Here is a 20,280-nt window from a genome sequence, read left to right as displayed (position 1 = left end):
TTATCTGATTACCTGTAGATGCCATATATGCCACTGTACAGGAGATACTATATCCTCTCTCTCCTGCAGAGATCCTGTTTTATTACAAGTACGCTTCCCTTCTTTCACATGTCTTTATGGATTTGAAGGGGCTGCTTAGAATTTGTCACTTATTTTTAGCAATATAATTTTCTTTGGAAGGAACATTCTTGCTAAGCTTGACATGTGATATTTAATCACATATTGACCACTCAGTATTATTTTAATGCTTCCTGTCAGCTACAGTGCAGCAGGCAGAGTTCAAACAACACATTTGCCTGAAGTTCAGTATCCATTTAAATCAAATTTGTCAGCTTTCAATTTTTTTAAAGTAATATTTTATTTTTATTAAATGCAAGTTAATAATGCCTTGTCAAGCCAAAGGCATGTTTTAATGTGAACAACTCAGATGTTAAGTGAAACTGGAGCCATAATGTCCCCATTAATACAGTCATATAATCATCTTTATGCCAGAAATTTAACTTAATATCAACATACATTTGTTTCATGTTTCATTATTGTTTTTGAGAATCCTCTCAGACATATATAAACATCCATATCTGTTTGTTTGCGTGTGTGTGTATACACACAAACACACAGACACACATTCATTTATAAGTATGTGTTTCTGTATATGAATGAATATATTGCTCATATATATTATGCACACATTTCCATGTGTTCTTTTTTCTTGTTCAATACACAACTTATTTGACTGATGACATGACAGCATACATAGTATTAAAGCTTCATATATATTCTCACATTCCACACTGCCATCTACAATACTTTCAATTCTTTATAATACATAAGTATACACACAGACCTATACACTCTATACATTTATGTAAATACACACTTCTAGTGAGTGTGTGCACACATATATGTGGTTTTCTATGGCGGTGTAGGAGTATATACACACACTAGTCACATACATGCACACACTCTGAATTTACACACGCACGCACACACTACACAACACATGCTCACAAATGATGGCTGATCTTTTGTGACATTTTATCTTTACTCTTTTTATGAGTTATCCCTCTTCCCTTCATTCATGAAGATAAATGTCACAAGACTGATCAGCCTTCGTGTGTTCTTGGACAGATAGATGGATGGACGCAAACCTGATCTAGTGAGTGTTATAAATACATGTTTTTACAGCCTTGTAGTGTACCGTGTAATGTCACAAACTGTGATGAAGCAATGTACCTTTACTGAGCATTTCACAAATAATAGATAATTCTAGAACTGGAGATCCTGAGCTATAACAATCTACTCTCTTGTTACAAAGCAGCTGCTTGGTTTAGAAGATTGGTAATATGATGTTATGCATTTCACCTCTTAAATCACTATTCAAAACTGGCCCAGATCCGTAGTGGCAAAAATGGTTTCCATCTGATAGCCACACAAGGGGGCTTTGTGAAATTAGGTGGTGGTCTTTCCAGTTCCTCGTGGACAGGTGTCCACATCACAAGAATACCACCACAACTGACACTAATTGGACCCTTGTCAGCAGTTTCAACAGAGAAGCCAAGGACTGAATGGGCATGGAGCCTTAAGTACTCTCTCACCCTTTGTGAGGTTATCTGATTAAAATATGACCATGTAGATCATTGTGGCTACCACTATTCTATAATTGCAACAAATCTTGTACAAAGTATGTTAAGTAAGGTGTCTATGGAAAGGGTATGAGTTGCTGAATATGATTATGCTATTTGTATGCACGTATTATTTTTGTATTCAAAGTTATGAGTATTGGCTGTAATTCAAATGTTTGCTCCTGTGGTAACGCCCACAAGGTATTTAGCCTGCACATCTTGAAGGGACTATTCAAGTTAAATGGCTCATCAAGGAACACTTAACTCCCAATGGACCATGTGAGAAGCCTATCTACAGTTAATGGACTTTCCTGTGAAAGTTCCACCTGAATTATAGGTAATAGCTTCTGCTGTGACTAAGCGAAATCATGCATGGACATGTGACTTGCCCATGTGACTCCAAGCACCATCTTGTTACCTGAAATTTTCCACACAGTGAGAACAATGGGTTTCTCTTCATTTGTTAGAAGCTATAGAAGGCCCTGGAAACATCATCTTCCTCCCCTTCCCCCCCCTTCCCCCCCCCCCTCTTTCCTGCTCAAACCTCTGGACTATGAACTTATACTAATGGGAGCATTCTAACCAAGTGACTGAGGACCTTCCAATGATTTTGAAGCAACCAGAGACTTAACAAGCCAGCAGCTTATTCTATCACTGCTACAAGTCTGATCAAAGAACTTTGCAATTATTGTATGTATTGGATTCCTTTAACCAAGTTTAGCTCTCATCTTTCTTTCTCTTTATATATAAACTTTATATATTAGATACCAAAGTATTGGCAACAGTGTGATTACTGGGTAAAATCTGAGTTATATAGTGACCTGCAGAGCTGTCCCGAGGGTACAGTGATTTGGGGCGACCGCCCCGGGCCCTGCACTTTGGGGGGCCCCGCGCGCCAGGGCTGGAGCAGCCACCAGCAGCCCCCCTACAAGAACCTCCCCCTCCCCACCGGTGCCTCCTGCCCATCGGCTAGGATGACCAGATGTCCCGATTTTTGGGTCTTTTTCTTATATGGGCTCCTATCACCCCCCCCCCCCACCCCCGTCCCGATTTTTCCCACTTGCTGTCTGGTCACCCTACCATCGGCAGACCCTGACAATCAGCGCCTCCCCCTCCCTGTCAGTGCCTACTGCCTGCTGTGGATCAGCTGTTTCACGGCATCAGGCGGCGCTGGGGGGAGAGGAGCAAGGATGCAGTGCACAGGGGGGAGGAGGTGGAACTGGGCGGGGAAGAGGTGGTGCGGGGGTAAGGCCTTGGAGGAAGGGGTGGAGTGGGGGCAGGGCCTGGGCAGAGCTGGGGGGAGCACCCCCCTGGCAGATAGGCACCAAGTTTCTAATGTGCCAGGCCCCGCACCCCCTAGGGATGGTGCTGGTGACCTGGGTGTGTGGCTGGTTCTTTGGGATCAGAAGAACCCTTTTGTTTGATTAAATTGGTTTTAAATAACCACTCATCATAGTGTTTTTGGTGGTGATACAAGGACTGGAATGCCTAAACAGACTGTTTTTCTGACTTCTTGTTAGCCAGTGTGGTGAGGCAGAAGTTTACCTTTGTTACTGGTTTGGTATATCTTATGGGAGAATAACCCCCAGTTTGGGGTGTGTCTGCCCCATTTCTCAGCAGTTTGTCCTGAATTTGGTATTCTCAGTTGTGATCCACAGAGGCATCATGACACCCTTACAGGTGGTTTCTCCAGGCTATGGTATGATAATACCATGCAGTTTTATTTTCAATCACACATTCCATGAAAGTTGTACTCCAAAATGCTTTCCAGAGTTGCTAATGCAATGACAAAGAGAAGTAATCCTAGCACGGGCAGGGAGACACACAGAGGTTAAGGGAGAGAAGCAATATTTTCTAGTGATATTGGAAAGAGATGGAGGGCTATGGGAAGGCTGTTCCAGAGGGCCAGAATTGTAGAGAAGGAGGATTTCACATTAGCAGTGGTCAGAGAGTGGAAGAACAAAGAGGATGCCTGTGGTAGAGGATGGGTGGGGAGCAGGGAGTGTCTGAGATGGGCTTGAGTAGGTAGGTACAGGGAGGGTTTACAAAGAGAGAGCCAGATCTATCCCTAGATCTGTACCAGGCTCTGAAAATGGTCCCAATCTTCCCTCTGCTGTGCTACCCTGGTGCTTGCACTGATTCTGTATATAATTTTAAACAGCCTCTACCACCACTAGCCAGACCTGGCCATAATTTTCAGTAGCTCCCCCTAGTGGAAAAGTTGGAGGACAGGCAGCAGCAATACCACCTGCTCTCTTTGCAACTAAATTCTTACTTGGGCACAAGAGGCCAGGCTAACAAAGCGGTGCAACTTACAACTTCCTGGGTCAGCTTTGTGAACTGAGTTCAGGTCTGGCAAGTTAGAACTGTCCCCTTAAATGACAACTGAATCAGCAGAGATGTTTGTGGCTGGGAGTAACATTGTCCCATGTTTTTGTGTGCGCAAGAAGGTGGATGGCAGCTTTCTACATATGCTGAAGACTGAAGAGCTTTGGCTTGGGTAGGCTGTAGAGCAGGTAGTGCTATAATTGCCTAATGGATAAAAAGGGATTTCTGTCTCTAGTAGTGTCAGTCCAATTCCTTTCATGAGCACTACATTTGCTATTACAATCTATACCTAAGTATAACTGCAAATTCTGAGCCAACAGAACTATGGAAGGGCCATTCTTCCCTCAGTGTGACTGCACAACTCCCACTGAAGTGTAATGAGAGCTAAGTAAGTGTTCCAAACATTTAAATTTACTACATAGTAACAACATGGTTTTCCAAGTACCCAGCACTACCATTCTGCCAGAAGAGCAAAGTAAACAGATTTGAGGACTGGCTTCCTTCAACCTCTTTCTGCCATTTCTCCAATCAGCAGCAGAAAGGGGAAAACACACACACACCCTGATTCTGCAACCCTTACTCATTCTGATTAGCACTTACAAATGTGAGTAGTCACACTCATTCCCCCGGGCAAGCCTGATTTTCCCCAGTAATCTGTCACACACTTAGCTACCTCCAAAAGGTGATCACAATTCATTAAATGTTAATTGCATATTCCCTATTAGTCTCAAAGCCACTCTTTCTGGAGACCTCAAACACATTACTAGTAGGTTGGAGAGGCACTACAATCTCATGATCGCTCTTATCTGTTGATATGCCTCACTCCCAAATGATTGGACTTTAGTACCAAATATGCATACAAGTCCTTTTTCTCCAGCAGCATACTTTCCCTCCTTATACCTATACTAGGTGAAAACTCATGCTGTCATACAGGTGTAATTTGCAAGCATAAACAAGCAGAAAATGGCTAAGAACAAACATTGGACAGTAACAGACTGTGAATCCCAATGATGATTGAACTGGATGATTTAAAAAAAAAAAAAAAAGCTCTTAACTATGCTTGTAGCTCTTTCTGTTGCTTCACACTGACTCAGACATTTGAGGATTCAGAGGAACGCACAGGGTGACAATCCTGGAATCTTATTATACCAATTAAATGCTCAAGTGTAAGTCATTACAGGTCAGATTCTTCTCTCAGTTACTCTTGTGTAAACCAAAAGTAATTCCACTGACATAACTGGAGCTATTCTAGATTGACACTGGTGTAACTGAGAACAGAATTAGATCTTTGTCATTTTGTATTTTTCTGTAATAGTTTTACATTTCAGAGAGAGTGCTGCTCTTCTCCCATGGTCTCCATGGCAGTGGTTAGAGTCCTATAGGTGGCATATCTTTGGATTTCATCTTCATAAGCTCATCAGCAAATAATGTGTCGTTATAAAATAACCCTTTTGAGCATCCTCATCCCAACCAAATTTACTCTAATTTTCTAAGAATGCTTTGGGTTTCCATTTTAATTCCCCTCATGCTAACAATGAAACTCCCCTGACGCTACTGAAAGCTGAATCTTTCCTATGCATTGTAAAATCAATGTATTTGTGTCCATAGCTAGCACTGCTCTGCTTCTGTATATTCCCCAATCTAAAGATGTCTTTCAAATGCCACTGCTTTAACCACTTTAAGATTCATTGCTAGTGAAATAAATTGCAGTTATTTCTAATGGAGACACCAAAAATAAGAATGAGGTTAACCTGTTACGTTCATCCCATGACCTTAATGGAACCCTACCACTAGACTGACACTATGAATTGTTTGGGCCTTACATGGATTTTGGGGGGGATTTACCATTCCACGAGTGTAGCCAGTGTTTTGCAACAGTTACCTTTTTCATTCCAGAGCTGATGCAGGGAGTCCTTCTACAGTTCTTGTATCCCAATTGCCCAAGAGTGTTCCTGGGCTCCACAGTCATTGGCTGAATCCTGATCTTGTATGGTTGAGAAGCATTTCACATGTGTTCCTAAATTATTACAACCTGATGCTTCCTTCTCTGGCTCCCATGCAATCCCTGTAGGATGTATCAAGGACAGAGCCCGACAGACAGTATCCTACATGGGAAACGTAAGCACAGAAGATTAAGAAACATAGTAGGTGATGTAAAGTTTATGTTCTGTCTCCATTACTTTGTGGGCACTTTTATCACAAAGAAATTAAAGACATTAAAAATAGACATAAGGCCATGTTACTCTCTTGGGCTTCTAAGGCTAGCTTCAGAGCTCATAGGAGCTCCATTAACCCAAATAGAGTTATTCCAGTGTAACTGGGTCCATAATAGAGAGCTTGGTGTCATATACTAACAGCTTAAACTTCATCATCGTGGTTTATATTGTCATCAGGAACCCCTGGCTAAATATTGCCTTGCATCCTGGATAGAGTTTAGTATTGTGAAAACTACCATGCCAGTGAGATTCCTATTCAAGGAATGGGTATATTTGGTGTGGGCCAAATTCTGAGGTCCTTACTGAGGGATGGATTGTCCTTTCTATTATTTATTTTTTGTGATGCAGTAGCACCTAGATGCCCCATTCAAAGATCATGGTCCCATTGTGCAAGGCACTGTGCGCACATAACGGAAAGATTGTCTCTGCCTCAAAGAGCTTACAGACTAAGTATAAGATGAGAAGCAGCAGGTGTACACAACAAACAGAGGGGAGGAGCACAAGGTAGGAGTCAGACACTCATGGAGGGCTGCTGTGTTGGTGGATCTTGCCCTTTTTACATCACGAATGATGCAGGGCCAACCATCTCTGGAGCATCATCCCCCTGTATTTGTATCTATGGAGAGCTTTCCAAGGGACTGAGAATCCATCATAAGGGCAGGAAGGGGGTTAATGTGTTGTGCACATCATCTCCACCCCAGCCCCACAGGGAATCCATCTAAAGGTTCAGGCTGTATTTCATGTTCCACTAAATAGCTCCATATCACGGAAATCCTCATCTGCCCTCAAAAAAAACCAAAACCCTTCTTCTACATTTGTTTGCTTACATTTTACCTTTCTGAGACCATTAATACATTTATGCCAGAGATCAGAGTTGCAATCCAAAGGCCTTATAGTATGTCTGCTGAATGACATGAGCGGAACTGTCAACTCTTTAAACTACATGGGCCCCATTCTCCACTTTGTCACACCAGATTTATACCCCTCCATAAATGAAAAATAAATGCAGATTTATGCCAATGCAGTTGAAATCACTGCAGTTACACCCACCAGTTTTAAGGTGGTGTCACAGTGTAGAGGGTCAGCCTACAGAAGTTCCTGTCCCGCTATTCATATGTTCCTTCAGAATGTCCAGATGCAGTTAGGCTGTCCTGAGTCTAATGATCAAAAATGCACACAGTCTGGTATAAAGCATATGTGTCTGAATGATAAATGCGCAGTTCATATATGAATTGGTTTACACACAAGTTAGAATTACAACTGACCTTTCATGTAAATATAGGGTTAGCATTCAAAACAAGTGTAATGGCTAAAAGTATTTAAATATTATTCATACTTTCTATTCATCTAATGATACTTTTTGGAAGTTACTGAAAAGAACTTATGTTAGATTTCATAATCATAAGTGATTTTTTCTTACAAAACGTTACTACAAGCAAAATGTAGTACTGCTAAAGATTAAACCACAATAGAATGGCTTACGTAAACACGAGGAAAATGTATATACAAACACTCAAAAGCATTAATGGCATATATATATATATATATATATATAATATGCACGTAGGTACCATTAATGCCTTTATAAAGGCAGTTTATAACTATACCTATCGATGTCTAAAGATGTGATGATACCAGAAATGAATAAAGTAAAAACTGTAATTCTGCTTCGCTAATTTTCTGTACCAACTACTTCTTAAATTTACATTCCAATCAGACAAGCTCTTTTCCATAATCAAGAGCATGTATTTAAAGTGATGTGCAGTTACTACCTTCTACATCCATCAATATATTGGACCTGATTCTCCTGTTTACACCCTGATACGAGAGCTCCACTGAAGTCAATGACATTACACCAATGTCAGACTAGCATAAGGCCCATTATTTTAACCAAATTACAGGGCAGATTGTGATGAGGGAGATGAGCAAAAGCACCTGCCAGAAAAAACATGTAAAGTAGGAACATGGGGTTGAAGTTTTCCACCTTCATTTTGGCTCCCTCTAAAAGTCACAGGCCATTCTGCAAGTCCTCCATGACAGGAGGAATGGAGAGGGAGGATCAGATATTTTCAAACCACTGGATCAGAGGGGTCATCGGAAGACACTGGAAATTCAGGGTGTGCCAGGAGTGCGGTATCAGGCCAGCAATTTGCTAATATGCCTGTGGTTATGTTTTCAAGGTAGCACTTATGAATAACAATGTGCGTCATTATCTTGTGTCCAAGCAGAACAGCAGCCACAAGTGCCATGCCTGGAGGATTGGCCATTTATTAAAGGTTGCATGTGAATTCTCAGAGCTAGGGGAAATGGTGCTCCTAAACCGAGCTGAGGGATTTGCACATTTAAGAAAATCTAACTGACTGAAAATCACTTTCTTTTGAACAATTGATTTACATTTCCTACAAATCACATTACTGAGGGGTTAGATGCAATTTTGCACTTATTTAGAGAATGCTTTTTCATTATGTTTTAATTTTCCTTCATATTAAAGAGCAACAACATCTAAAAAGACAAAAACCAAAATCCATAGCTAGCCCTAACTATAGCTATCTATAGTGCTAAAAATGTACAAATTAAGGTCCCAGTCCTGCAAAGTCTAACCCATACACCTAACTTTATGCACTGTGAGTAATAAATAAAATAATACCTAGCTCTTATATAGTACTGTTTATCTGTAGATCTCAAAGCACTTTACAAAGGAAGACAGTATCATTCTCCCCATTTTATAGATGAGGAAACTGAGGCACGGGGAGGGAACTGTCACCCAGCAGGCCAACAGCAGAGCCAGGAATTGAACCCAGATCTCCTGAGTGCCAGTCCCAGGGGCAGTGGGAGCTAGCACCCCTACAATGGAAATATGGTGAGGGCAGCTCGGTTTTCTCCCCCACAATATTTCCTCAGTACCCTAGGAGGATGTGAAATGGGGCAGCTCAGGGAAAGGGGGCACCTAGGGACAGTGCCTGGAGCAGGACTGGGTGAGGAAGCAATAACCGGGCAGAGCCAATCTGGAGTACTGTGTCCAGTTTTGGGCCCCACACTACAAGAAGGATGTGGAAAAATTGGAAAGAGTCCAGCGGAGGGCAACAAAAATGATTAGGGGTCTGGAGCGCATGACTTATGAGGAGAGGCTGAGGGAACTGGGATTGTTTAGTCTCCAGAAGAGAAGAATGAGGGGGGATTTGATAGCAGCCTTCAACTACCTGAAGGGGGGTTCCAAAGAGGATGGAGCTCGGCTGTTCTCAGAGGTGGCAGATGACAGAACAAGGAGCAATGGTCTCAAGTTGCAGTGGGGGAGGTCTAGGTTGGATATTAGGAAACACTATTTCACTAGGAGGGTGGTGAAGCACTGGAATGCTTTACCTAGGGAGGTGGTGGAGTCTCCTTCCTTGGAGGTTTTTAAGGCCCGGCTTGACAAAGCCCTGGCTGGGATGATTTAGTTGGGGATTGGTCCTGCTTTGAGCAGGGGGTTGGACTAGATGACCTCCTGAGGTCCCTTCCAACCCTGATATTCTATGATTCTATGCCAGGGATGGGAAGAGCTGTTTCCCCTCCAAGGCAGGAGCCACTGCCTGTTGTGTAAAGAAGCAGCCATGGTGGGGGAGCAGGGAACTAAGCCTGGGGTGGGGGAGCAGGGACACCATGCTGCCGCTCACCGCTGATTTAAGGTTATATTGAATACCTGCTGTTAGCATTTTACCAACTCTTGTGTGTCACCCATTCATTCGCTGCACAGTGTGAGAAAAACTCCATCTTGACCAAAAATATAGGCCAAGAAGCCTACTGGATCCCTCAGGCTGGAAGGGATCCTGGCAGAGAGCTGGAGGAGGAGGCTGCAGCACTTCCAAAGCTTCTCACGGGATATGAATGAAGAGGGTGAAATCCTCCTGACTGTTGGGTGGGGCAGGCCCAGAGATACTGCAGGCCTAAAATACATTCCAGGGGCCACATGAGGTGGACTAAAAACTGCTAGACCAAGTCAGTCAAAAGTTTCACCAATACATGGAACCTCACCAGAAGGTCACTTGGGAAAGCCACATTTTCTGTACACAAAACCAGTTGCTCGGTGAGGTGTTGACCCTCATGCTACAAATGAGAGACTTGGACAATAACAGTAAGTCACATTAATGCAAGCGGTTAACAGACAGCTTAACAGAGACCCTCCATCTTTGCAGGACAGGAGGGTCTAGACAGGAGCAGATTTTCCAGGCCTGTACTTCCCCTGCACAGAGCAGAGCTCTGTGCTATACAGGAAATGAGCAATGTCTCCACTCTTATTCCCTCCTTTCAAAGCTGAGCCACACCAGTCGTCTGTCTCTGGGGCTGCAGAAGAGAGGGCAGGATGTCCCCTCCCAGTGCATTTCAGGAATTCAGGCTCCATCTACCTTAGCAATAGAATGAAAGAGGTTTGCATAACTAGAACTTATCCTTGGATTCAGCAGCACTGGTCAGAGTTGCAAGGAAAACATGACTAGATTATCTCTGCACCACATGATGGAGCTGTGCTTTAACTGTGCTAGGGGATACCTGTGTTGTATCTGGGGTTCCAAACAGGTTTCTACTTGTAGTATGGTTGGGCCCTAAGGCCTGCCTTTTGAAACTAGAGTGCCTAAAGTTAGCACCTAAACATGATTTTAGGAGCCTAAGCACCTGAACGGCCCATTGACTTGAGTGGGATTTGTGCGCTAAGCCCCTTGGGAAATCAGGCCACTTTTATTTAGATGCCTAATAGATTTAGAAGACTAAATGTTAGGCACCCAAGCTGGAAGATTTTATAAATCCTTTACTGTGAACTTAATGACTCTGAGAATCTAACCCATCATATTAAAATATGTCTGTAAGAGCAGGGATCTTAGAAACAGTGGAATATCCATGGTGGATTAGACCAGTGGTCAGTCTGGTCCAATGTCCTGTTTCCAACAGTGACCAACACTAGCTACTTCAGAGGAACGTGCAAGCGACCTTGCAGTAGGCGGTTATGGAATAACCTGACCACAGGGAAAGATTTTGGCTAATGCCCTGACACATGAGAGTTTATACTCCTTCCAAGCCTCCTTTTTCTTTAAACCCTTGCCATTATAACATTAGATGTTTACATTCTACATATAAATGTCAAATGAATCCTACTAAAAACTCTTGCCTCAAATGATGTTGTGTGGCAATAAGTTCCAGAGCCTAGCCTGCTGCAACACAATGAGATGCAACACTGGGAATGTCACTTAGATGCTTTCCTTTCAGTGCTCTCCCCAACTGGAACAACATCAACAGATCGCATCCACTTCTACTGCTGTTATTCTGCTGCAACTTACAAGATTTATTCTACCTTGTACTCTTTTCATGTATTCATTCCACCCTTCCTTTTTTAGGAAGGAGAGTGGGCCTAGAAGAGAAGTATCAAAGATAATGGGCCAGATCCTCAGCCCTAATGCATTCTCTTTGCACTACTAGCAGTGCAAAGAGGTCTTAAAAGTTGCCCCAAAAGGACAGTTGGGGATTTCTTCAGCCCGGGGAAAGCCTTAGGTGGAAAAGAACTACTGTGGGTGACTTTCCATGACCCCCTCCTGGCCCCAGCCCTGGCATAGGGGGTGGATTGGGGTCATGACACAAGAATGGCTGGAACATACTGCACTCTGGTTGTCTCCAGGCCTCAGAGTACCCCAGGGGCCATTAGAAGCTGACATATCTTAGAGCTGCCCACAGGCAGCTCCAGGATTGGGGAGGGGTACATAATCAGGGCCGGCTCCAGGCACCAGGCAACCAAGCTGGTGCTTGGGGCGGCACCTGGAGGAGGGCGGCGCGGTGCTCTGGCTGCCAGGGAGAGCGGGGCCACAGCCGGGCTCGCCGCCCTCCCCCCGGCGCTCTGTCCGCCCTCCCCCCCGCGCCCTCCCCCTGGCCGCCGGGGGGAGAGCCGAGCCCCAGCCGGGGCTCGCCGCCCTCCTCCCAGGGCTCCGGCCGCCCTCCCCTCCGGCGCCCTCCCCCCAGCCGCCGGGGGGAGAGCGGAGCCCCCGCCGGGGCTCGCCGCCCTCCCCCCGGGGCTCCGGCCGCCCCCTCCCCCCGCGAGGGGGGTGGGCCGCGGCCGGAGGCTTTTTTGCCTGGGGTGGCAAAAAAGCCAGAGCCGGCCCTGCACATAATTGTGCCTGCTGAATTCTAAGTGCAGATCTGAAGAGTGAGGCCAATATTATAGAAGTCCTAACACATTTACAAAATATCCAATTATGCAAATTGTTATGTTTGCGGCATAAAAACAGATTTTTAGCTAAAAACCATACGATAGTTCTTCTGGAAGGTTGCAACATAACACTACTTTAGTTCTTAGAATTCAGAAATAAACCACATAAGAACCTGAAACCAGAGAGAGACAAAGCAGGCTGCTCCCTAAAAATAGTGAGGCACAACTCACCCCACCTAACTCTAGGCTGCCTATTTCCAGACTGACTCTGATAACAGTCATTGGATGCTTCCCTATAGAACCTTCTTGCCTGGAGGCAGGACCAAGAAATCCCCCACTCTTAAAATGATAGTTTACAATTTTAGCACAGTTCTCAAAACACCACACAAATGTTTTTTCAAAACTGTTCATAAGGACATTTGTACAGACTCAGATGGTTTGAGTCTGTAGTCCATATGCAAGCAAAACTGTTGTAGTCAATGATAGGTTTGCCTGCATGGGCCAGCCCACAGAAAAACTCACTTGGGTCTTGCAGCATGAGCAACTGTATTTTGCAGAGCTGCTTGCCCTGCTGCTAACTCATTTTACATATCATGAGAGGCCTCACACAGTGTACGTGACCATGATATGCCACTGCCCTGCACAGCATATGATCATTTGCACCACCACACAGGGAGTGCAAAGTGGGTGAACAATACAGTGTAGTAATTCTGCAAAGATGATAAAGTGCTGAAATAGGAACCAAAACAACCAGGGACTTCTAAACGTCCAGTTCATAGGGCGCAGCTAGCTCATGCAGTGCTGGAGGACTGGCATCAGGACCAACCTTAAAGGCTGATGATAAGGGAGGCCACCAGGGTGCCATAATTCAAGGGCACTAACTCATCACATTCCAGGGTGCCAAATCCAGAGTTTTGTTTATGGGTTTGCTTTTTTGCTTGTGTCAGGGGGCAGAGGGGAGGGGAGAGGGGCTGCTGAAAATGTTTTCCACCCTGTGCAGCAAAACACATAAGGCTGGCCCAGACTGGAGTTCCATATAATAAATCAAGAGTGACCTGATCCACCAAACTGGCATGAATAGTGATCCACACTCACCACTTTCTCCCTGAGCACTGGAAGATCTATATCTGACAGATTGACAGAAAGGCATGTTTTAATGGTGGGGGGAGGGAAATAGCTGCAGAGAGTGATGAATCGAATTGCACTAACTAGGTGGTTTGCACTTCACTGTTAATAACTGAAAGGAAAAAAAAACAGGAGCCATTTAATAGTGCAAGTTTAAACTGGTAGTTTCATGAGCCAACAAAGGACAAACCATGACAAAAAAAAACTAAGACGACCTAGAACGAAACATCTCACTAGTTTTGTGAACAACATAGCTCGGAGATCCTTTCTCCATGCAGCCTCTTAGATTTATCCCCAAAGTTTCCCATAAAGCTCTATCAGAGGTTCTCAAACTGGGGGCCATGCCCCTCTTAGGGGGCATGGAATGTATTCTGGGGAGCATGAGAACATTAAGGGGGGCAGAAAAAGGAGGGGGAACAGAAAAACAAAACTTACTGTGCACTTTCAGAGCTGGGCGGCTGGAAAGTGCTGCTGCTGGCTGGGTGCCCAGCTCTGAAGGCAGTGCTGGCGCCAACAGCAGTGGAGAAGTAAGGGTGGGATGGGATGGGATGGTATTGTCATCCTTAGTTCTGCGCTGCTGCTGACAGCAGCGCTGCCCTCAGAGCTGGGCACCCAGCCAGCAGCCGCCCTTCTCTGCTCTGCCTTCAGAGCTGGGTGGTTGGAGAGTGTGGCTGCTGGCTAGGTGCCTGGGGGGAGGCGTAAACTACTAAAGACACAAAGAAGTTTGAGAACCACTGCTCTAAATAATGTGGGACCTATCCACCTATCTTAGGATTTTCTATAGCACCCACCCCGATAGTACCCAATCACTGACATGCCTAACTGAAAGCCTGCCTGTCTCCTGTGCAGAGCTGCCACAGAAGCAATCAGTTGAGATCCTCAAGCTGGAACTCTTGCCCCACCTCGTCCCTGCCCTTCCCCCCTCCCCCCAGTTTAAATGATGCAAGGCATTCTGTTTGAGGGGGTTATTTCCCCCCATGTTGGTCCAAATGATCCAAGATTTGTAAATTTTCCAGGCAAACTGTAAGATGTTTATGAAGGGTGGGCTGAAGGAAATGTGCAGCTAATATTTCTTGAATAGTATTTAACCAAATTTAATTGGGATTACAAGGGTATTTAAATAGAATATCTAGCTCCTCTATAAATGCTTTTCATCAGTAGATCTCAGCACTTTACAAAGCAGGTAAGTATCATTATCCTCCCTAAAACATAGATGAGGCATGAAGAGGTGAAGTGATTGGCCCATTGTCATTCAACAGGTTAGTGGAAGAGCAACAACTAGAACCTACATCTCTGAGTCCCAGTCCAGCTCTCTAGCTGCTAGGCCACATCTCCTCCTATGAGGCAGATAAAGATCACAAGGTAAGGAGAGAGGAGTTCATTGGTTTTTATATATTATAGGGGTTTTAGAATGTTTATATCAGTTTTAATTATTGTTGAAGTCCCCAGACACTAGTGCTGGAAATAAATTCTAATTAATTAAAGGGACTGGTTTTGCTATCATTGGTCAGGCTGAGTAGCACTAGTCTACATGAGTAGTCCCATTGATTTCAAGCTGCTATTCAATGTAAATAAAGATGACAGGCTCAGGCCCTAAATAATTACATCCTTGTCAAAGCAGCGCAGTGTTGTAGCCTCATCAACATCCATATGATTTTGGGCTCTGTTCAGCACTCCTGAGTAACGGGTGGAAATGAAGGAGGCCTTGAAAGCCCATGTCACACTTTGAAAGTGTACCCTTAAAAAAAAAAAAAAAAAAAAAATTCCCTGTATCCTACAGTAAAAATTTAAAATCTCATCAAAAGCAGCAGAATCTCTCAGCAAGCCATACATCCCCAAAGCTAGGTTCAATCACACCACTCAGAAAAAAGGAAGTCCGTTCTACTGAGAAATGGAATGGATGTCTTTTCAGCACAGCATAAATTAATATTGAAGCTGCCACTTCTATAGGAAAATCAAAACCCAGTCATTCCATTTTATAAACAGAAACTTCACAGATGCACTGTGGGATATTTCATTACTAAGTATTTTGAATTTTCAACATGAAAAATATTCCCTAGTGTTAGTTACATTATTTGTTTCATAGGGAAGGGATTAACATTCCAGTGGTTTAGGAAACATACATACACAACTGAAGCAAGCAAACATGCTTACTTCTTTTTTCATATGTCATCCTGCAGACTAGCATAGGTTTTAGAGATACTCTATAGGCCTATGTCAAAGTAAGACACTTCTTTATTATCATTTCACTAGCGGTAAATCCAGGGAGGGGTAGGAGCTCAAACTTAGGGACATATTCTACTCTCATTTATACTGGGGTAAATGTGGAGTTACTCCAGGTTTACAGCCTTGTAGCTGAGAGCAGAATCTGATCCTTAGTCTTGATGTATGTCCTCCATGTAATATATTTCATGTAAAAAATAATAAGAGCAGAATCAGTCTAATTTACACTGATGTAAATCTGGAGTACCACCACTGACTTCAGTGGAGTTACTCTGAATTTACTCCTGTGTGACTAGAGCAAAATCTGGTCCAGTGATTTTAGTTCTACGAGTCCCATCCCACCTCTGCATTTCAAAAAATATTATGTTCATGCTTTAGGTTAAAGCTTATTTTGTATCTCAACCATTTTATGCAATATTTTTAGTAGGCTGTTTTATATGGCTATCCAGTCACCATTTTTAAGTGTTATCAATAACGTATTCTTCAGTGTAACCTTTTTAACATTTACAATAGAATAAAATAAAAAAACACATCAACAAAAAATTGTCTTCACTTGGCAATGCTGTGTGAATTTTAAATTTCCCATTTCACAATGCAGTCATCGCTATAAAACTCTGAGGGCGGATTAATGCTCTTCTCGTACTTCACTCTATCAGACCATGGATTTGCAGACAACAGCTGCAGCGAATTCCCTTGACTGAGAAGAATTACAAGTATTATCACCTAGATCATTAAACTGGGTTCATAGATTGCAGAATGTCTTCAATCAATTCATCTAAGATAACTTGAAGCCAGCTGGACCCCCTCAGTGAGAACTTGACTTAATTGGCCAATAAGTGGCTGGAAAAGGTGCATGCTATTTGATAAAATTACAGGCTGAACAAGTGATTACAGTTTGGAAAACCACAGAGGGTAGCCTTCAGGTCAGCCCTTTTGGAGAGGGCAAAGTTAATGTCCACTATTAAGTGCTGCTGTGAAAAATGTTGGCCCACTTGGTGCTCAGATGTAAAGAGTATCCAGGTCATTCTTCAGCTGATGGAGTGTGTGAGATGTGCACATTTATCATTGCTTTGGCCTCATTTCTGCCTTGGTAATAGTCATACACTAACAACTCCTGGCAGTTTCATGGTTTTCTGTGTACCCTTCATTTTATTGGCATAACTAAAATATTATCTTAGCAAAGCAATCCATCTGCTAAAGAAAAACACTTTCCTTCAATTATGTCCCATGAGTCTTTTCTCAAGAAAGGTTAAAGCATAAGGAAGTTGAAAAATATACATTATTTTGGTTTTCTTCTTTACAATCTATTGCAAATAGAGAAGTTGGTTACTCTATAACTGGTAGGTTTACATATTTACCAAATGCAAAATGTTAGGAATGTGCCTAGCTTTAAGGGAAATGTTGACTTCACAGGTCCAATCACAATGTTAGTACACATTATTATTTAAAGGTAAATACCTTTCTTCAAGTGGTAGCAAAGATTTCTTAAGCAATTCTTCTGTAATGTATTTACTATAAAAAAAAACCCACAACACTTTAGATGATTTGCAGAAAAGGGAAAACAAAAGGTTGAGTATTAAAAGCAGACCAAACAGGCACCTAAAAGAATCATGTAACTAATTCATGTTAGACAGCATGGAAAAATAGAGCCCAATCCTGTCAGTGCTCAGCACACAGAGCCCCCATTGACTTGAGTGAGAGTTCTACAGGCATAAGCTTTGTATAACTGACCGTTTTGTTAGAAAATATGCCAAGACAAGGTTTGCAATTATTGTTGCACTAATATTTTATTTTTCTGTGAATCTACATTGAAGCTGCATATTTTTCATGGCTTCTATTTCTATTCCCCCCCCCCCCTTTTTTTTTAATCCATATCTTTTAGAGAGACAGGCTCAAGATTCAGATATCTGATGCAGATTAAAATTTCCCCAAAATTCAGGCCCATTTCTGATCTTTTAGCATCTGGGGATTTTTGCTGGTGTGAGAGTTGTGACAGTAAAGAGTGCAAAACTTAACTGAAAGCCTTGAGAGTGTTGCATAGCTGGATAGGTTTACAGAAGAACCACGGATTAATGAATTGTGGAGAGGTCATATTATACGTTTTGTCATCAAAATATGCAGAAATATTGCTGTGACATTTTCAAAACAAGTTCCATGAATAGACATCAGGTCAGAATAAAATTCTACTTGAAATGAAGATACAAGATACCTAATATTCCACATAAGAATCAATGTTCCTCCCATAATGATTTTTAAGAGGTTTCAAAAATTGTGTGTAATTTTGTATGAAGCTAATGTTTCATAGCAAGAAATTGGCTTGCAAGTGAAATGTGTACTTCAAAACCAGCAATTTGCTTGCTAGATTTATTTCCCTATAATATAAAACATGTCTATTTTCAAACAACAGTTTATATGGCCCCATGCGATCTATGTACCATGTGTACAAAAACAAGAGAACAAGTTGTTTACTATGGAATAGAGCTGGCTGGGAATTTTTCAATGAAACTTTTTTTTGTTGGAAAAAGCTGATTCCTCAAAACAAACTCTTCACTGGAAATAGTGGGTTAGATAAATTCCCCATTTTGAAAAAAGTTTCAAAAATTGTCAAAATGTCCTGTTTCAAACACTAAGTGAAAAAATTCCATTTTCAGGTCAAAATTACTTTTCATTTCAAAATTTAAATTTGTAAATTTAAAAACCAAATCAACTAACCTCAAAGTCAAAACAAAATCTTCAAGTTGTCCCAATTCAATGTCCTCCTCCTCCCCTGGACTTTTTGTTCAAGAAAATGTTGACTTTGTCCTAATTTGTGGTACGAAATTTTGTTGAAAATCTCAAAAAATCCTCATGGGATGGGAAAACCATTTTCTGCCCAGCTTTACTACAGAACCCCTTGTGGAATCAAGATGCATGGCAAATTTATGAACAGGCATGGTTGTTGTTTGTTGTCTTTTCTTTGCACTGAGTTTTTATGTCCTCTGACATGCTCCTATGGAAGTAAATTGCACTCTGTAAACATACATAGCCATAACAGCTGCTCACAACTGTAGATCCAAATGCAGTTTAAGCTAAATTAAACTGACACTGCTCTCTGCATGGGAAAAAAAAAAAATCATGCACGGCGGATACAATTATTTCCTATTCCTAACCTTCTAGGTAAATATTTCAGGGAGCAGGAGTTAAATGTGAAGGGATTTATTATGACTTCCTCTTTGGAGTTATACATATAGATTTGTCTTGATAATTTTATAGGTGAAAAGACAAGTGTTTTCACTGCACAGTACACCCAAACACTATGTTCATGCACCAGCATCTGGGAGAATCATACGAAACACTTTCAGTTGGTTATCTAGTGTTGCCTTGAATGCAAGGCCCTAATCCCCTTACAAGACCAATTGTTTAATTTTATTATTGTCCATTTCTTAACACCCAAGCTAAGGGTCAATCCTTCGGAGCAGATTCAACACCTTTTGTAAGGTGCTGTGTGCTCTCTTCTCCCACTGAATTCAATGGTTGACAAAAGGTGCACACCTGTTCTCAGGATCAGGCCTTAAAATCATAAGTTTTAATGCTACCCATGCACTTCAGGTAACTTTTAGTGAGATAGACCCTGTGTAATACACATAGGTGAAAACTGACTGGGTTTGTAGTACTGAAGGAAGAAGTGAACTAATTACTTCTGCATGGTTTAATCATATTAGTGTCTCTAGTGCTGACACTTTGAATGTCCTAAAAGCGATTGCCAAATTGCTGGCTATTGGTGCTACTACACACTCTTGGTCAGCATGTTTCAAACACATTCAGAACTGTTAGATTAAAATAATTTTTCTAAAATTTGGCAAAGCAAAGATAAACGGAACTCTGGATGCATATTGTAGGATCGTTAAATCACCAATTTCCAGCAAGACCTTCACTGCAATCAGTGGTTCACATGCCAGTATCGGTGCTTCAGGATTTTGAGATAGGTACTCTGGTTCATTGTAAAACCAGGGTTGTGGAGCCCAATTTGCAGGGCCTCAGTGATTCACGGTTAGAGCAGCCATAAATTAATGGTAACCTAACTTGCAATAAAACACAGGCTGCTGCTGCTCCATACTCCAGTATTATTTGATATTAGAGCAGCACATGCAATGTTTTGAGTAGGGCTGGCCGGAAAACAAGAATCATCTTTTGAGAAAAATTGAGGTTTTAACATTTGTTTTTGTTCCACATTGGAATTATAGACTCAAGCTCTTTGTCTCTCCTACTGAAGCTGCTTCACTTCAAATAAATAAATTAATTAAATAAAATATTCACTGGGCTAGAGAAAGACTGATACTATAGTCTGTAGTTACAGCATTCACCTGGGATGTGGGAGGTCTCCGTTGCTCTCTCTCCCCCATGACTAGAAAATCCATCCTGGACCTGAGAAATGTTCCCAACAAAATTTCAGTCCAAAACCAACGTGTTTCTGCAAAAAGTTTATTTTGACGAATAGGCATTTTTCTGATAAAAAAAACCAGCTCTAGTTTTGAGTCAGAACTTAAAAGTGAATGACAAGTCTTACGGTCCAATACTACACCAAGCATGGTGTTTTAAGTATATGCCTTACTTTTAGCAT

The sequence above is a fragment of the Terrapene carolina genome, unplaced genomic scaffold (assembly GCF_002925995.2).
Source record: "Terrapene carolina triunguis isolate 2854851 unplaced genomic scaffold, T_m_triunguis-2.0 Scaffold211, whole genome shotgun sequence".
Taxonomy (NCBI): domain Eukaryota; kingdom Metazoa; phylum Chordata; order Testudines; family Emydidae; genus Terrapene; species Terrapene triunguis.
The sequence above is the reverse complement of the archived record's forward strand: the minus strand, read 5'-3'. Positions refer to the sequence as shown.